Here is a 5,924-nt window from a genome sequence, read left to right as displayed (position 1 = left end):
GGGTGATGCGGGTCAGGGGTGATGCGGGGCACAGGCAAAGCGGGGCACGGGTGATGCGGGGCATGGAGTGATGCGGGGCACGGGGTGATGCGGGGCATGGGGTGATGCGGGGCACGTGGTGATACAGGGCACGGGTGATGCGGGGCACAGGGTGATGTGGGCCAGGTTCTCCGGCCTGCTGGAGTAGAAGTCCCTGGACCCCGAGGGAGGAGCACCCAACAGGCGGTAGTGTGTGTGCTCCCATCTTCAGAGGGAAAGTGATTCCATTTCTCCCATGCAATACCTACTTGCATATTTCTACTTCCTAGAGGTGCTGTTCTTAATGTCAGAATTTTATGAATGACAGCACTGTAATTTTCACTGTCCTTTCTAGGAAGCACAGAATTGACAATAATCCTTGACAAGATCCTTGACAATAATCTCATTTCTTCAAATTCCCAATATTCAGATGTTACATAAATTCCCTACTGCTCTGGGGCACCAAACCCCAAGCTTTTCCTTGGAAAGGCCTGTCCAGCACTGGGATGCATGTGCTGTTAATTATCTGTTTCTTATTTCTAATACCATAATAGCACCATCCATTGATTTTTATTTTCAACTTTAAAAATAGGAAGTTTAGGTTTATTTGCATCATCAAGTTAGTGGCCTACAATTAATCTACAACCAATTCAATTATATCTTCCCCCAAAATAGCTCCTTAATCCTTCATATATGCCCCAATATGGAGACCTCATCCAGAACCCCCTCTCTTTTGTTATCACACTACATTGCCCTTCATAAATATCTGTCAACATGTTAAAACGTAAACCTTTCCCCAAATCTCCCTTCCAAGACCAGGCAGTTTCCACACCACGGGATGCTCTCTTCCAACCACGTAGAGAAAGGTAAGCAGCACCCCAACTTCCTCCATCAGCGCTTTTCACTGTGATTGGAAACTACCCGCGGGAAAACAGACTCACTTAATAAACTGAAGCCTGGAGTGCTGTCCTGCACCTTGATCTATAACATTTTAATTATGACGTAGGAAGAATAAGAAGGCTGCAATGAAGTGTGCTTGTGCTCAGATTAACTTTGCCATTTCCTGTGTGACCCAGCAAGCTTCTTAAGACATTGTATGCTCTTTGTGGATTGTGAACTAGCACTTCTCAAGTTAACTCATTAGCTTGTTATAGGAAAAGAGTCTGTCTGTCTGTCTGCCTATCATCTGTCTCCATACCAGATATCAGGAGCAGAGTAAATTTTCAATAAATGGAAGAGCTGGTCAGATTTTTTTCTTTTCCTTTCCTTTTTTCTCCTTTCACACTCTTTTTTCCCCAATCCTCCATCTTTCTTCTTCTTTGTACTTTTAAGAAAATATTCTTATTTCTTTATATTGAAACCCTGCACTAGGAGGAAAATGGCAGTCCGTTTTCAAAGGGGTTCATTTTATTTTGCAAGATATAGCAACTGATGGCTGAAGTGTTATTTCTTCTTGTTTGTAGCATAAATTTATACCACAGCAAACATCAAACTGCACTTGGTTTTATGTAGTATGTGTCATATCTCAGGGATTCAAAGGATCTTTGGTTTTTAGCTTCCAAGTGAAAAGGGCTTGTTTATGATGTCTACAAAGGTAAGAACAAAATTTGCTAATTAGAAATTGAAAACCTTAGTCAATCAAGAGGCTTTTGTTGTTAGGTTTTGATCATGGCAAAAGGAGGGGCTTCCCGTTCGCCTAGACACATACAAAAGGCAATTTGTGAAATAGCAAAAGAGCAGCGGAGGCTGTCTGTTTTCCAGCTCCCTGTGAGGGCACCGCAGGAAGGAAGAAGAGGTGTTTACTGGCTCGCCAGTCAGCGTGGTTTTGGAATAAAAGAGGAAAAAATAAGCTTAATAAGCTTAAAACTTCTTCACGGTCCTCTTTCTAATCAAGACCACCTGAGACAGCTTAGCTACCAATAAGAGACCCTGGCCTAGAAATGTATCTGCAAATGGATAGGGGGATATTTTCACCTCTATGCTTCTTTTTCTCTAATGCTATTTCTCTATGTATGGAAAGTGTGGGCCGCAATGACAAGCAAGGAGCCTGGAGGCTCAGGAGGGCGGAGCACACCGGGAAACCACGCTGCAGTTGGTGATTCTATTTCATTTACCTGAATATCAGAAGTTAGGCTTTCGACATTTAAATTGATTGGTTTAATAGACAGTATCAGTGATACTGGGGTTCTTTCAACTCTTGTGAAACTTAAATGATGCAGAAACATTCCCCCTAATTGTGGCATTGTGAGATGAAATATGCACAAGATATTCTTCTCTCTCCCCAAGAAATGCTTAGTTTCCATCCCTGACGAAGTTCTAGGTCATCCCCTCAGTACTTCTCTGAGCATTCAAGATTTCCACATTGGTCAGAGGTAATCTCAGTAAGTCTCCGAGTCTTAGATCTTAATTTTAAAGTTACCTTGCATCTCCAAGTAGGTACTTGGGCACTCTGGGGCTTTGTCCTTGTCTGACCTGCATTTTCTAGGCTGTATTCTAAAAATCATCCTGCTTGTCATTATTTTCCTAAACCACGTGTATAAATGCCATCCACCAATCAGAGCTACTGGACAACCTGTGTGCATTTTGCAGCAGGGGGTGCAGAGGTTGCCCCTCTTAGAGCACCCCTGCTGATGAAGCGCAGCTTTTTGCCTCAAGGGGCCCCTGCCTATCACATCCCACCAAGCACGCCCTACCTAGAGATGAGCTCCAGCAGCTTCATGACCACCTAATGGCAAAGCTGCTCTTAGGTCTTGAGCCCTCCTTCACGGGTGGAGTCCCCCGTGTAAACGGGATATGACGTGGGGATGACAACATCCCATCATCTGAGGGACAAACATAGGCTCTATCCAGTATTTACTTTGTTGAAATAAAGAGTTAAACCTCTCCTCTGGGTAACATTATACATTGAATGAGACATCCGCAATCCCGTTGTGCCTTCTACGGAAGGCTTGTGCTTGCACCAGCCCTGCGGGAGGGGGAGTTAATGACAGATTTCAGCTTCAATCAGTCTAGAGAAGAGCGACAGAATGAAGCTTATTATCAATAAAAGTAAAACTTAGACAAAAGCTCCTAGAATACCTGTGTCAAAGATTAGGGCTGGCAGGTTTACCAGAATAAAACAGAAGGCGACCAGCTGCATTTGAGTTTTGGGTAGACAATGCGCCATCTCTCATTATGCATCTAAATAGTGCATGGAATTTACTTATACTAAAATATATTTGCTGTTAATTTGTAATTTAAATTTAACTGGAAAGCTTATATTTCCACCAAAGAAAGATTCTTAAATCATCATTGCATACAAATTAGAAGTAAAGAAAGTCCAGAATAGTAATTGATAGAAAAGATGAGGAAAGTGCAAGATTCATTCAGATAGTTAAAAAAAAAACTAATTTAGTTTAGCACAAATGGGTCAGACAGTTAGCAAGTGGATGCATGCGAAGCTAATGCCGTATTAACATCTTGACCTTGATCTCTACTTGACATCAGTCATAATTCCACTACAGAAGGAACTGAATATATTTTTGTGTGCTATGAGAGAACTTAGTATGTAATGCTTAGGCCTAAACTACGAATGGGAGTATTGCATTTCCAGAGAACATTACAGCTGGCCCATCTTATTAAAAGGTCCTTTTAAAATGCATCGGTGTCTGTAAGTCAGAAACTTAATAAGAAGTATGAAACTGATGAAGAAATTAATACAACAACATTCATGTTTTTGGATAATCTGTTGTTATTATTTTTCATTCATTCAGCTTTAAAGTAATTATTACTGTCCTTAAAATTGGCTTCACACTTCAAATTTAAAATTGGAAGGCATAAAATAATTTGCTAATGGGGTTAAGTATTTTGGCAGAGAAAGACAACCTAATCTACTGTCTTTATTCACTTGAGTTACTTGGTTCACAAGAGTCACTCAGTACTGAGGGAGAACTTGCATATTAGGCATCAGCATTGTGCCACCAGACACTAACAATGTGTCAAGATAAAAGATAAGGAACAAAGCAAAGGGAGAGAGAGCCATGGTGCCTGGGTAACAGACGTGAGGGAAAGAAGAGTAGAAAGAAACGCGAGTAGGAGCCTTCTTAGCTGCGCACAGTTACAACAAGATTGTGGGCATGCCAAGGTGGAGTTCCAAGTTCCCTTAGCTAAATTTTGTGTCTCAAAGAAATAAGGTGGCAGTAGAGTCTCATCCACACTGACTTACTGGCTTCAGGCAGCTCTACAGAAGTATAGTCTCCCATCAAATACTGGGGTGGAGTCACCAGAGCCATCAGGCAGATTAGTAGTAAATATTTCTGTCTATTAGGCCTACATGATGATTGTATGCATCAAACAATATTATAGAACATCTAGAAAATCTTATAAGACTACAGTGAAAGTTGATGAGTCTATTTGCATAAAGGAAAAGTCTCGATAAACTGTTGTTTAAATTGATAGATTACAAAGAATTTAAATCAGTAAGGATTTTAGAAGATTTGGATAAGAAAATAAAGAAATAAAAATGATACAAAAAAAGAATACAAGGAAACAAATTATTTTTCAAAGCAATTCCTGAAGGACAATAAACATAGCCAATTACCAGAAAATACTATCAACTTAAAGGATACTGAAAATTATATAGGTCCAATATGTAGGACTTAGCCAAATTGCTGTAAAGATAGAAATATTGGTGTCATGTTTTTTACTTAAAAAAGATAGAAATTCATAAAGAAAAGATTAGAAAATGAGCCCAGAATTTTAGAAGAAAATCTATAGTGAATACTAAATACTGAGCCGCCATTGTGTGTTGCTCACGAGGCTGTTTCCCAGGTTTCCAGGCGTGATGCGACTCCTGGGCATTCTACTCTGTTCCAGCCATCTGTGTGTCCATCACTTCATCAGAACTACCACCTCTTGATTGCTGTGCCTTTTGCAGAGCCTTTAAGTTGGGTGTTACTGAAGGGAGAAATGAAAATTTTAAATAAAAGCCTGCCCAGAGTGACCACCAACACCAAGCCTGGCAGGCGGGATAACAGAACGTCTCTTCCCCATGTACCCCAGGTCTCTCTTGCCTTTGTACAACTGGTGACAGCCTTGAAGTGTAGTTCGTTCATTGTGCAAATGCCTTCAGCAACACAGGGTGTCACCCAACCTTCCTATCAATGTGGGCATTGAATCTGCATATGCTCCTCCCACTCACTTGCCCTTTGAAGGACCCCACTGGGCTGGGCTCTGGTTCTTGGGAGAGATCCTACTCAGAAGCCCTCCGGGGCAGTCGACTGCGGTCCAAGCTTCCTTGTGCCATTTTTCCCCCGTTTGTTTTGTTTTCCACAACATTTGGAGCGTTTCGGCTTTGTTCTTCAGGGAAGTTCTCTTGGGAGGAGAATATTTCTGATGAACAAGAAGAACAATGACATCAAGGAAGGTGACACTGATGTGAGATAAAACAAATAAAAGCTAAAAGTGGGAGAAAGAATCATGGCTAAAAAATGTACTTTATAGAAAGACTGCAGTTTCTAGAACAGTCAAAGGCACCCAAGGCAGCCCATGCCCACATTCCTTGGCTAGATTTGCCCTGCCTCCTGACCAGGGCCATCACTAACAGTGCAGATTGGACCAACTGAGTGAGTAAACAAAATGTTGAGCAAAGTCAGAAAATGTTCAAATTATCTGTTCAGGGCCAGCCAAATAGGTCAGCGGATTAAAGAGCCTGCAAGCAGGTGCAGGGACCAGAGGTTTGATCCCCGGGTTTGCCCTGCTGGCCCTGCCCCTGGGGTGCATTGACATGGCAATTGAGACTGGGTGGTGGCACTTGCCTGTAATCCCAGCTTTTGGGAGGCTGTAAACAGAAGGATCACTGCGAGTAAGATCTAGTAGTGAGACCCTGAACACCCTGTAGACCCTTCTCTAAAAAGTAAAAAAAAAAA

The sequence above is a fragment of the Octodon degus genome, unplaced genomic scaffold (genome assembly GCF_000260255.1).
Source record: "Octodon degus isolate 3935 unplaced genomic scaffold, OctDeg1.0 scaffold00174, whole genome shotgun sequence".
NCBI classification, from domain to species: domain Eukaryota; kingdom Metazoa; phylum Chordata; class Mammalia; order Rodentia; family Octodontidae; genus Octodon; species Octodon degus.
Note: the sequence above shows the minus strand (reverse complement) of the source record.